The following is a 14,133-nucleotide window of genomic DNA, read 5'->3' as shown; positions in this document are numbered from 1 at the left end:
GGACTTTATTTTCAAATGCCTTTAGTAAGACTAATACTACTAATATAGCAATAAAGTACTTTTTACCCATAATAAATGGATAAAAGTAATTTCAAGTTAGCAGATTTCTCATTTAGATGCAGTGTTTTGTATACAGTGCCTCAATCCTGATCCCTATAGGAAACTACCTTAACCATTGTGTATCTTTTCAGCTTTTAATGAATATACAATCACACCTTTTATATATTTTTACATAAAGAAGTCATGTAACTTACACCATGAACCTCTTTCCATGTCAGATCATATGGAACTTTTTCATTCTTTTTAACGATTGCAGAATATTGTGGGAAGTAATTTAATTTACTCAGCTAGTCTTCCAATGATAGATATTTGGGTTGTTTGCAATTTCCATTCTTTCACAAAGCCTGCTGCAACAAATAACATTATTCATATGGTATTTTGTGCAACTGTGAATATATGTGTAGGATAAATTTCTAGAACGTAGACTTGCTAGATTAAAAATTATGTACATTTTAAATTTTGATAGATATTGCCAAATTTCCATGCAAAGGATAAATTCCCTCATATAGAATTGCTTGGTTGCATGGTATATGCCTTTTACCTTTTAGAAATATTGTATCAATTTATATTTCTAGGCAATATGGCAAACAAGATAAACCTTAAAGTCCTCCTAAAAGACACCTAAAGTATTAAACAATATGTAACAAATATCTCATGTATAGAACTAGGCTTGCAAAAAAGTAAGGCAAATATCCAGGGATCAAAAAATGAAGCTGAAAACCAAGGGAGGAATTGAAGCCACTGATGCCCTGGGACGTTTATAGTTGCAGGTAACCAAGATGCTTGGTGTTTAACAGCCACGTGAAGATAAGACCTTGGACCCAGCAAGGTAGAGAGGAACCAAGAATCTGGAACCCTCAAGCACTACATCTGCCATGAAAAGATGGATAGAAAAAAAAAAAACAGCAAAGGGAGATAATAAGACAAATTACCTGTCTTGGCCTGGGCATACAGAGTGAAAACAAAAAGTATGTACTGAGAATTTATAACCACAAGGCTGCCTCAAGTGGGATAGCACTTTTAATACATACTGCCTTGGGGCACCTTGGTAGCCTAACAGAGGCAAATGCAAATCTTCTCCAGAAACTTATGTCTTCAACCTAGACTGCCTAAGATTCTGCTATGGTTTGAATATTTTTCCCCTCCAAAACTCCTGTTGAAATGTAACCCCAGTGTGGCCATTTTGAGAGGCAAGGCCTTTAAGAGGTGATTGGGTCATAAGGGATCTGCCCTCATGAATGTACGAATCCATTCATGGATTAATGGATTCATGGGTTATCACAGGAGAGCGACTGGTGGCTTTATGAGAAGAAAAGAGACCTGAACTAGCATGCTCAGTCTCCTTGCCATGTGATGCTCCGCACCACCTTTGGACTCTTCAGAGTCCCCACCAGCAAGAAGGCAGTCAGCAGATGTAGCTGCCTGACCTAGAACTTCTCAGCCTCCATTACTGTAAGAAATAAATCCTACTCTTTATAAATTACCCAGGTTTCAATATTCTGTGATAAGCAACAGAAAGCGGACTAAGACAATTCCCATGGATAAAAGGTTTGATTGAATATAAATTCATAATCCAAAATTACATACCAAAAGAAACAGATTTCCATGCATGAATGCAAGCAGTAAAAACAGCAATATTTGACTTCCAGGAACTTCAGATCATTGAGCAATCAGACAGAGAATATAAAATGAGTTTTATAATTTTAAAAGGTTTAAGGAAACAATATCAGGAATAAAATGTAACTAAGAACACACACATAAACAAGACTTGACAGATTTTATAAAATAAAGTAGAACTTCTAAAAATAAAAAAAATAAGAATCAAATTTTAGAATACAGTGGAATATTTAAATAAGCAAATTAGATTCAGTTGTAAAAAGAATTAGCAAACTGGAATGATCTGAGGGAAGTACCTAAAGTGTAGCACAGAGTTACAAAAATGGAAAAATATAAAAAACATTGAATATGTGAGCATTTGAAGGACACATATATGTTGTACTGGCATTCTAGATGGATGAAAGAGAATGAAGGGATATGAGAAATATTTAAAGAGATAATTGGTGAGAATTTTCCAGGATAGGTAGAAGACATGAATCCTTAGATTCAGGAAGCACAATAAATCTCAAATTCTCCCATTGCATTTTAGCATACATCACACATTTTAATGAAATATAACTATATTTCCCAAAACAAACTATTAATGAGAAGAGTGGCATTGTTTTACATTTTTACAAATCTCTTTTTTTTTTTGAGATGGAGTTTTGCTCTTGTTACCCAGGCTGGAGTGCAATGGTGTAATCTCGGCTCACCGCAACCTCCGCCTCCTGGGTTCAGGCAATTCTCCTGCCTCAGCCTCCTGAGTAGCTGGGATTACAGGCACGCGCCACCATGCCCAGCTAATTTTTTGTATTTTTAGTAGAGACGGGGTTTCACCATGTTGACCAGGATGGTCTCCATCTCTTGACCTTGTGATCCAACCGCCTCGGCCTCCTAAAGTGCTGGGATTGCAGGCTTGAGCCACTGTGCCCGGCCTACAAATCTCTTTAATGTCTAGTTTAGTAGAGTACTTCTGGATTCTCATATATGTTTCTGCACTCAACCTGTTCTAATATTATAGGTCATATAGCCTTTGGAAAACTCAAATCTGTAAGAGAATGAGAATGAAAAAGACAAATTATGTCTTCGCATTACTATAAATATAGTTTTGGCCTTGTGTAACTCCTGAAAAATTCTCCAGTTTCCTCAAGGGTCTTTAGAACATACTAGGAGGACCACTGATTTATGTATTTATTTAAAAAAATTTTTTTTTAAAGACTAGGTCTTGCTTTGGTGCCCAGGCTGGAGTGCAGTGGTGCAATCGTAGCTCACTGCAGCCTTGAACTCCTGGGCTGAAGCACTTCTCCTAGGTCAGCTTTTCAAGTAGCTGGGAAGATAGGTGCACACCACCGTGCCCAGCTAATTTAAAAAATTTTTTAGATGTAGGGTCTCAGGCTGTTGCCCAAATTGGTCTTGAACTCCTGGCCTCAAGTGATCCTCCTTCCTCAGCCTACTGAGTATTTGGGATTACAGGTGTGAGCCACTTTGGTCAGCTAGGACCAGTGATTTAGTGTAAGATTTTTATTATGGATTATGGGTAGTGGACTGGGTGTGTTACAAACAAATATTCTACATACACACACACACAACACACACACACATACAACCATATATGCTCTACATGAATCCCTATTTTTCAGGGAATTAGAATACATGTAATAAGTTACACTTGGATTTGAAACAAGACTCAAGGGATTTCATTTCTGTTCCACGATTTAGAGGGTACTTCAGGGTCCCACAATACCATCTTTGTGAACATCAAGAATATTATATTGGTACATATAGAAAGAAGTCTTGAGTAATACCAGATATGTTTGGTTAATAAGATGGTAGGTAAATTACTTGTTACCATAATTGGATTGAGACATATTTTCAAAGATGAATATGATTCTCCACCACATAATTGCAAAACTGCCCTAGAAATGGAAAACAAAAATTATCTACCAGGAGACCAACATACCGAGTTTTATTTTCTCGCTTGCGTTTCAAACCCAAATGTTTCAGAATCGTGAGGAAACTGATGCAACAGTTGTAGGAACATCGACTCTGGAGACCAACTGGAGAGAGTAAGAAGATTTTTTTTTAATTCCCTGGGAAGTCTCATTTACAAAGCTTGAGTTAAATTTTGCTATCAAATTTTCTTTAACTAAAATTCTCTTTTCTGCCTCTAATGTTTCTCATTTTTGATTTTGTATCATTAAAGAGATGGCCCTCTTCTGAATCTGTTAAGGGATCATATTCTTATACTCTATTGATTTCACTCACGTTTAACAAATATGACCCACATATTTTTCCTATTTATCTTATTAAATAAAACCTAAGATGCAAGACATTATTTCAGCAGTGCCCAGGAGAAGAACAGTTGTAATAACCCATCTCAGACATCTCAATTTCAATTAAAAAGACTCACAAGCACTATTTACAATAGCAAAGAATTGGAACCAACCCCAATGCCCATCTGTGATAGACTGTATAAAGAAAATGTGGCACATATGCACCATGGAATACTATGCAGCCATAAAAAGAATGCGTTCATGTCCTTTTCAGGGACATGGATAAAGCTGGAAACCATCATCCTCAGCAAACTAACCCAGGAACAGAAAACCAAACAACACATGTTCTCACTCATAAGTGGGAGTTGAACAATGAGAACTCATGGACACAGGGAGGGGAACATCACACACGGGGGCCTGTCAGGCATTGGGGGAGAGGGGAGGGAGAGCATTAGGACAAATACCTAATGCAGCAGGGCTTAAACTCTAGAAGATGGGTTGATAGGTGCAGCAAACCACCATAGCACATGTACACCTAGGTAACAAACCTGCACGTTCAGCACGTGTATCCCAGAACTTCAATTAAATTTTTAAAAAAAGACTTATATTATCTCTAAATATTTATTTGAATCCACAAGCCTTTATCCCTATTTATTTCTGCTGAAACATAGATAATAGAAGATTAACTGGCTAGTTTTTAACATGGGACACTGAGACATGCAAAATGACACTAGCCAACGGGATATGAGATAAAAGAATGATTCAGTCCAGTAGAATTGCATTTATTACTCAAACATATATTGAGTATCTCCTGGGTACTAGGCACTTTGCTAATCCCTGGGTTTCAAAGATAAATAAGAAAGAGTTTGTGCCTTCATAGCCCAGTGGAGTAAGTAAACCTGTAAACAAAAATTGATGCAGAGTGTGATAAGGCTTATGATAAAGATATGTATGAGGTATATTTATGGCACTAAGGGTACAATACATTTTGCTTGTGGAATCAGAAAGCCTTCACCTTTGAGCTGCTCTTGAGGAGTAAGTTGGAGTTTTCTGGGCTGCTAAGGAGGGTTAGAGAATTCTAGGCAGAAAAGAACTACATATGCAAAGCCCTGCATGTCCAGATATGTCAGTAATTCAGCCTGTCAATGCTGGAGTGAAGGGTGAAGACGGAGATCAATCAGAAATGATGTTGGAGGGTAGTTAGAAATTAGTTTGTCAAGGGTCTGTATCTCATGCTAGGAAGCTTAAACTTTATCACGTAGGTCTCTGGTTTTCCAGATATGCCAGAGATTAGTAGGGGTTTCACAGAGGTACCTGGGGTGCTGGTGGATACGTTCAGGGCAGGCAGGCAGGATTCTGCTCCTACCCTTGTTTTAATAGAAACCTCTCAGCTTTACTGTGTGCATGCTTTAAGTTGGACTTCATTGTAAGATTTCATTTTACTCAACAGTGGTCTATTGAGCACATACTAGGTGCCAGGCATTGTGTTGGCATAGCCCACACAGAGCTTACCTCCCAGTGCAGAAAATATTCCTTTTTTTTTTTTCTTTTTCGAGACGGGCTTGCTCTGTCACCCAGACTGGAGTGCAGTGGCACAATCACAGCTCACGGCAGCCTCAACCTCCTAGACTCAAGCAATCCTCCTGCCTTAGCCTCTGAAGTAGCTGAGACTACAGACATAGACCACCATGCTGGGCTAATTTTTTAATTTTTTTGTAGAAATGAAGTCTCACTATGTTACCCAGGTTGGTCTCCAAATCCTGAGCTCAAGAAATCCTCCTCCCTTGGCCTCCCAAAGTGCTGTGATTAAAGGTGTGAGCCACAGTGCCAGGCCTAAAGATTGCTTTTTTAAAAACTTATAAATCCACAATAATAAATTAGGGAGAACCACAATAAGGTGGGAAGCAGGAGAGTGATATGACAAATTTGCTTCTTAATCTCTCTCTGTTTGCAGTTTGGACAGTAGGCTCAAGAGCAGAGAGGCTGGGCAGAAAATGAAAGTACAAAATCAGTAGGACTTGAGGTGAATATGGAGATGAAGACGACATTGTGTTAGGGTAAGTCCCAGGCTTCTGGCTTAGATGAATGCATCTGCCATAAGGACTCTAGAAGGAAGACAGTAGGGGTAAGGAAGAACCTCTGGGGCATTCAACAATTAGGGAGACATTGAAAGAGGAAGAGGCAGTGATGGAAGCTGCGAAGAGGGAGCGGGGGTGACAGTGAGAGACAGTGAGAGAGAGCAGAGAAGAGCATTATGCAGAGTTTCAAGAAGGCAGAGATCAGTACTATCTACAATTCAGGGAGACTTCGTAAGATAGACCAGGAAGTCTTCACTTGATTTGGCAAATGGAGAGGCTTGGGTGACTTCAGCGGGATCAGTTTCAGTGGAAGCCAGATTGCAGTGGGCTGAGAAGTGAGTAAGTGGCGAGGAAGTGGAGATGGTGAGAATAGATATCTCCTTTAAGAGAATGGCTGTGAAGGCAGGAGAGAGAGCATGATTGCTTGAGAAAATGCTGAAGTGGGAGGCCTGAGTTTATCAATATGCACAAGAGAGGGATCCAGAAGGACAGAAAATTGGAGAGAGAGGGAGAGAGAGAGAATGCGAGCATGCGAGCCTGTGTGTGTGTGTGTGTGTGTGTGTGTGTGTGTGTGTGTGCGCGCGCGCGCGCGCTAAAGGAGATCCCTGAAGATGTGGGATGGATCGCAGGACTCATATCCAGCCTGAATCTTATTGAGAAACCCTAAATATATAAGAATTTAATAGGAATATATTCAGCATACATGTGTACATGTATCCACATCTACACATATTTGGGATATTCTGGGGGGAAAAATTTATTGAGAAAAGTTTGAAAATTACGATTTTTTTAGAGTACTGTAGGATTTTTGGTATCAAAGAAACTGTAAAATCTAAATGATGTTCTTTTAATTTTTAAATTTCCATATTTAGAACATACGAATTTCTGAATAGCAAAACACTTTTGTTTGAGGATACGTTAGTAATTCATTCTGGAGGTCTCAGAAAATGCATACATTTTTTGTCACCGGAGACTCCTTAAGAAACTCTTCCTTGTCTCACCTTTTAAAATCCCTTTATCCATGTTGGATGTAATTTTTCCATGAGTTCCCAAGCTGTAAGTTTTACATGGGTGTAAAAATGTACTTTACAGCATTCAACAGTGATTTTTCATTTGACAACTAGGATACACTTCTTAGATGAAATATTTTTTCTATTCCACAGCTGGATTCTGTTAGAGATGTTGGTGACCCTTTGAGACAAACCAGATGTGTAAAGTTATTAGCCTTAGGGATGACTTTAAACTGAGAAATGGCATTATATTTTCTAAATAATTACTGTTGGTTCTGTGTTTTATAAACATCATGGGTATGTAATAACTTATTACCTGTTGCTTGCTATCATCCTTTCTTCAGGGCTAATGTTGAGGGGCAAGCATGGGAAGATTTGGTTGACACATAGTTCTGAATGGGAGGTTAAAATCTTGTATTTGGCCGGGCACGGTGGCTCACGCCTGTAATCCCAGCACTTTGGGAGGCCGAGGCGGTTGGATCACGAGGTCAAGAGATCGAGACCATCCTGGTCAACATGGTGAAACCCCGTCTCTACTAAAAATACAAAAAGTTAGCTGGGCATGGTGGCGCGTGCCTGTAATCCCAGCTACTCAGGAGCCTGGGGCAGGAGAATTGCCTGAACCCAGGAGGCGGAGGTTGCAGTGAGCCAAGATCGTGCCATTGCACTCCAGCCTGGGTAACAAGAGCAAAACTCCATCTCAAAAAAAAAAATCCCATATTTGTTTTTGAATTTGTTTCTAATTTTCAATGTGGCATGGGGAAAATATATTAAATTCTATTACATATATTAAGTTCTCAATCTGCAGAAAGATGAGTGATATGGCATTCACAAGTGGTTGATAGAGAATGTAACACCTATTTATCAATTAAGAGGGATTTCAACCTAATATCATACAATGTCCCTGACCATTGGGCTTGTTAACGTATGAAACAGCCCTGGGGAGAGATTCATTTGGCAGAAGCCCCCTGGCCATAGCATTTATTCATGGTTATGAGAGTCAGGTTAGGTCTCCCAGACAAAGACAACCTTGGTTCCTATGGTATTGTAAAGGTTTTGACATTGATTGTAGGTCAAAGACATATCTCTGAATGTTATCTTCTCCCCACTTTAATTTTTCAAAAGAAACATGTCCCTGGTTTATTCAGCACTTTCTCACTCCACCCCTGGGAATTCCTCCTGAACATGTGTTATTACAATTTCCAGTCTGTATTCACCGATTTTAAGGTGGCAATAGTTGTTGACTTATCTTCTGCTGGGCCACTTTTCTTGTTACTGTCTCGGTTTTTATTTTTCCCCAAACATATAGAATATCTTTTCTCCAAACAGTACCCAAATGCTAGATTGTCAAAAGGAAGTTGACAAGAGTATGCTGTGCTACATACTGTGAAAGGAGCTAATCAAAGCAGCTTTTTAATTGCTATAGTAATGATTTAAATGTGCAAAAAAATACTCGTTACATTTGCATGACTGATTAATTAAGCAAAGTTCACAATTGACAAACATAATTAGCACATCCAAAATTGAAACCACATCCTGGTCCTTTTAACTTGGTGCCAAAAGAGACAATGTGAAGTGCTCAGCACCCCCTTCTTTACACTATCTGTAGGTCTGGTTGCCAATTCTCATATTTAGGTTTGTTATACATGGAGCATAGTTAATTGCAAAAACATTCCTGAAGATCTTACTTTTTTTAAACAGAGAATTCTCATGAGTTTTGGCATATTTGTTCAATCCTTTAGCAGCTAAATTTATCTTATAGAGTGAAACTCTCAAACAGGGAAAAGGAGATCTGTCTATGTATTTATCTATGTATCTGTCTATGTATCTATCTATATATGTATGTATGTATCTATCTATCTAATCTAATCTTTTATCTATTCATCTATCTTCCTATAAAGTGCTGTTAGATCAGCTTTAATGGTACATACATGTTTTATATGGGAAAGTGGTTTAATCTGGAGACATGGAAACCTATATAATGGTAGGTCAAGTTACCATGGAGCTTCACTAGTAGATATGCAAACAGCTTTCTGTGGCAAATCCTTGAGGTATCAAAGCAATTGAGAGTCTCCTGGAGTCCTTGCGGAGCTAAAGCTACACTGTGTCTGAGGAATTAGGGAAAAATCCTTCCTCCAATGCTCTCCTGCTCATGACAGCTCGTGACATGGTTTGTCACTTGGCTACCAAAGTAGAATTGCTGTGTTCAGAGTAACACGGGGGAAAAGTCATGACCTCAGTTGCCTAGATACTCTTTCTCCTTCCATAAAGCCAAGACCCCAGTTGGACCAAATCTGGGTCAGATATCATATTCTGATTTCCATGGCCAGTTTCATCCTTTGAATGTATCTGGAAAACCAAGTGTTGTTCTTAATTAATCACAACACAAGCGTGGCAAACTTCCCTTAATGCAAATTGACTCTTGAAGGTCCCATCCACTAGTGCAACATACTTCATGCATTAATGGACTCAGTGCTGATTAAGGGAGTGCTATGTTCCAGACACTCTTCTAGACACAAGTCATGTATCTAGAAACTAGACTAGACCTGTCACTCATGCAAAATATATTTATATTGAAAATATATATATATATATATATTTGTTCTATAATATTGATTTTTTTTTGTACTCTCCTTATTGGTATTAAGTTCACTAAAACTGCTACCTCTAATCATAAGGATTTATTGAGTACTTCCTAGTGCCAGGGGCTTTACATGCAGTCCCTCATTGACTATCCCAACCAAACTTACAAAGTAGATTTTATTCTTATCCTCATTTTATAGAGGAAGAATAAACTAAGACACAGAGGGGGTAGGTAATATGCCTAAGGGTGGCACTCCATTTTGGACAAAATGATTCCAAGAAAGCCTCCCAATTCAAAACTTCTAAAATGCTGAATAAAACATTTTTTAAAATCTTAAAATAAATTGTGAACCTGGAGAGAAAGTTGAGGAAAGCCTCAGATCCCCTTGTTGTTTTCATCCTTGACCTTCAATTTTAATAGACCTTTAATGGAGAGAAGGAGAAAAAGTTCAGGTCCCCAGCAAAGTGGGGGATTGGATTAAAGAGCTCCAGGATAAATGCAGGACCTTAAAAAATAACCCACACAGTGATTAGATTGGAAGAAATATCTACCCCTCCCATATTCTGAAGACAGGCAGAAAGGAAATTTGTTAGCCTTGGCTCCAGGTTAGTGGATTGGGTGATAAGTTAGGGAAAAGACCAGGGCTGGCATTACTACCTACTACAAATTTTAAAAGAACACTTTCAGAAGTAAGCATGTTCACTGTTAATTCAGTTCTAAATATTTTATAATTCCCATTATCATTTCCTCTTTAATTCTTGATTGTATAAAAATGCAATTTTTATTTCCAAACATGGGGTGTTTTCATTTTTGCCCTCTTTTCTTGTTGGTCCTAATTTAATTGCATTGTGATAAGCAGAGTATGCAAACTGTATGCTATTGATTTTTTGAATTTTGTTGAGACTTCCTTTGCTACATAGCAATTAATTTTTGTAATTATGCCACATGCATATGAAAAATGTATATCCTCTATTTTTGGGGTTGTAGTATTCTTTTGATGTATATGTCCAATAGATCATGTTTGTTAATTGTGTTTCTGATTCTTGGTCTAATTTATTTATCAGTGTCTGGGAAAGTTGTCTTAAAATCTCTCACTGTGAATGTGGATTTATCCAATTTTCCTTGTAATTCTATCAGTTTTTCATTTAGATATGCTTAAGCTGTATTAGCAGATGCATACAAGTTAATGATAGTTATATTTCTTATAGACTTTAAAAAATAGTTTTAAAATGAAGCTCTTTATCTCTGGTAATGCTTTTGGCCTTAAATTCCATTTAATCTGCTATTAGTATTGCTCACTAGAATTCTTTGGGCTAGTATTTGCCTGGTCTATATTTTTTCATCTTTTCATTTTCAATCTTTCCATATTTGTTTTAGGTGTTTCTCTTGAAAGTAGCCTGTTACTGGTGTTTGCTTTTTTATCCATTATTATAGGAACTTTCTGGATTAACTGAGTTTAATCTGTGTACATTGATTATGATTAATGACATAGTTTGGCTTATTCCTTCCATCTTATGTTATTTTCTATTTACTTATCTTTTTACCCACTTCCTTTATTTTGGATTTATACATTTTTATTATCCTTTTCCCTGCCTCTACCCAATGGTTTGAAATTTCTTTCTATTTTTTAAATTTCTTTACATTTTTAACATATACTGTAAGCTTTCTACTTTGCCTACAGTTTTTTAGTTTCTCTATTCTTCTTTGGAACAAAACAAGGAATTTACCAGGTACCAGGCTTAAGTTATCTGGAGTCCCTTCTTCAATCTGTCATTTTATTGTTATATAGAATGTAGTTTTACCTATTTTAGAAGGGACAAAATCAGTTATTGTGATTAACAACCAATACATAAAGAGATATACCAATACATTTTGTTAGTTTATTTGCTAATTATGCTCTTTATATCCCACTCCTTCCTTCTAGGTTTATTTTTCTTCTTGCTGAAGTATATCCTTTCATGACTTACTGCAGCCAAAAAAATGATGGTTTTGCTCCATATACAATTCTTGTTATTTACCTTATTACTTGAAAGCTATTTCCCCACTGTCTACTGGTGTCAATTTACCAATGAGAAGTAAGCTTCCAGTCAAATGACTGGCTCTTTGTAGGTAATCTGTCTTCCCTTCTGGTAGTATTTAGGATTTTCTCTTTATCCCTGCTGTTCTGAATTTTCCTATGATATTCTTGGATGTGGACTTATTTTTGTTTTTCTGCCTCAGCAATTGATATAAACATTCAGTCTGAGGGCTCATGGCTTTCTTTACTCCTCAGACTGGAAAATTTTTGGCCATTCTCGGCCATTATTTCTCCTGATGGTGCCTCTCTGCACCTTCCTCTATTCTCTACTTCTGGAATTACATGAGATATATGGTGGAGCTTCTCCTATTTGCTTATATTTTCTGACCTTCTATTTTTTAAAATAATAATTTTTTAATTTTGAAATATTCCCAAATTTATGTGTACAAGTTATGTACAACTTCCCTTTCCCAAACAATTTGAGAGTAAGTTGCGAATCTGATGCCCTGCTACCACAGAATACTTCAATGTATATTTCCAACACACACATTTCTCCTACATGATTGCAATACAACCATCAAAATAAAGACATTAACACTGATATATTACTACCACCTAATCCTCCTATCTTGTTACAGCTTCACTGATTGTCCCAGTGATGTCCATTATAGAAAATAGATCCAGTTCAGAAACGTGTTGTGTTTAGTTGTCAAATTTCTTTAATCTCCTTCAGTGTGAAAGATTTTTTTTTAACTTTAATGATCTTGATGTTTCTGAAGATTTGTAGACCAGTGATTTTGTAGAATGCTTTTCAGTTTGGGTTTGTCTGATGTTTCCTCATGATTGAGTTTAGGTGATGCCTTTTGGTAGGAGTATCACAGAATTGATCCTGTGTCGATCATGTCAAAATGTCTTACCAGTGGTGGTGTTAAATTTGATCACATGGCTAAGGTGGTGTCTGCAAAGTTTCTCTACTTAAAAATTACATTTTTTCCCTATGTAATTAATAAGTAACTTTGGGGGAGAGACTTTGACACTATGCAAATATCCTGTTTCTCATCATACTTTTTCCCAATAATTTTGATATCCATCTAGCCATTCTCCTTTCCTAATTTGCTTTTTATTTTATTTCTATTCTTAGAGACAATCTCTCACTCTGTCACCTTGGTTAGAGTGCAGTGCTGCAATCACAGCTCACTGCAGCCTCGAACCCTGGGCTCAAGTGATCCTCCTGCTTCAGTGTTCTAAGTAGCTGAGGCTACCAGTATGCACCACCATACCCAGTTACTTTTAAAATTTTTTGTATACAGGCAGATATAGTCAAGCTGTGTTGTCCAGTCTGATCTCAAACTCCTGGCCTCAGGAAATCCTCATGCCTTGGCCTCCCAAAGGAGAATGGCTGGTACAAACCCTGTGGTATTAAATTAGAATTGGATTTTAAGATAGGTATATAGAGAGATGGATACATATATCTGCATCTATATGCATCTGTTTGAATGCATACATATGTTTTCTTGTTCTGTCCAGGTGTGTGCCAACACACCTAGCTTCCTTTCCTCATTTGTAACTTCTTTCTTGGACAGTTGAAAGCCTGGGTCTTACGATCTACAAACTGTACATTACCATGAACCTTTACCATGGTTCTAAGAGTCAGAGCTGTACAAAAGGTGTATTTAGGCCTGGCATGGTGGCTCACGCCTGTAATCCTAACACTTTGGGAGGTCGAAGTGGGTGGATCACCTGAGGAGTTGAAGACCAGCCTGGCCAATAGCCAGGCATGGTGATGGGCTCCTGTATTCCCAGCTTTTGGGAGGCTGAGGCAGGAGAATCACGTGAACCCTGGAGGCAGAGGTTGCAGTAAGCCAATATGGCACCACTGTACTCCAGCCTTGGCAACAAGAGCAAAACTTTGTCTCAAAAAAAAAAAAAAAAAAAAAAAAGGAAAAACATTCCAGGCTCATGGTTAGGAAGAAGCAATATCATGAAAATGGCCATACTGCCCAAAGTAATTTATAGATTCAATGCTATCCCCATCAAGCTACCATTGACTTTCTTCACAGAATTGGAAAGAACCACCCTAAACTCCATATGGAACCAAAAGAGAGCCCACATAGCCAAGAAAATCCTAAGCAAAAAACAAAACAAAACAAAAACCAAAAAAACAAGCTGGAGGCATCATGCTACCTGACTTCAAACTATGCTACAAGGCTACAGTAATCAAAACGGCATGGTACTGGTACAGAGATATAGACCAGTGGAATAGAATGGAGGCCTCAGAATTAATGCCACACATCTACAACCATCTGATCTTTGACAAACCTGACAAAAACAAGAAATAGGGAAAGAATTCCCTATTTAATAAATGGTGTTGGGGAAACTGGCTAGCCACATGCAGAAAGCTGAAACTTCTAGGTTTTGAATAATGGTTAAAAGGCTTTCTTTAACCTGTAGATTAAATGGGAACTTAGACGCTTTATAGTATGTTTGACTGTTTGATAGGGCTCTTTCTCCCTCC

At 37.8% G+C, this 14,133-nt stretch overlaps 2 long non-coding RNA genes across 19 annotated transcripts in view; one reads left to right on the top strand and one right to left on the bottom strand.

Annotated features, from left to right (window-relative positions):
• The window catches only part of LOC118149763 (uncharacterized), a 205,026-nt gene that overhangs the window by 41,351 nt on the left and 149,542 nt on the right, over positions 1-14,133 (top strand). The window contains exon 4 of one of the 17 annotated variants that reach the window (XR_013530491.1): positions 5,884-5,986. The exons of the other annotated variants lie outside the window; for them this stretch is intronic. This is a non-coding gene — a long non-coding RNA (uncharacterized LOC118149763). The remainder of the gene's footprint in view (positions 1-5,883; positions 5,987-14,133) is intronic. 17 annotated transcript variants of the gene reach the window in all.
• LOC118149764 (uncharacterized) overlaps positions 1-14,133 on the bottom strand; it is a 49,184-nt gene that overhangs the window by 13,370 nt on the left and 21,681 nt on the right. The window contains exons 3-5 of one of the 2 annotated variants that reach the window (XR_004737476.3): positions 9,953-10,023; positions 7,009-7,198; positions 3,600-3,713 (exon numbers count right to left, since the gene is read on the bottom strand). This is a non-coding gene — a long non-coding RNA (uncharacterized LOC118149764). Of the gene's footprint in view, positions 1-3,599; positions 3,714-7,008; positions 7,199-9,952; positions 10,024-14,133 lie in introns of those variants that run through there. The other variant, XR_013530499.1, reaches the window with a different exon arrangement.

Source organism: Callithrix jacchus, chromosome 20, assembly GCF_049354715.1.
Source record: "Callithrix jacchus isolate 240 chromosome 20, calJac240_pri, whole genome shotgun sequence".
Taxonomy (NCBI): domain Eukaryota; kingdom Metazoa; phylum Chordata; class Mammalia; order Primates; family Cebidae; genus Callithrix; species Callithrix jacchus.
This window is presented reverse-complemented; position numbering and strand designations above follow the sequence as displayed.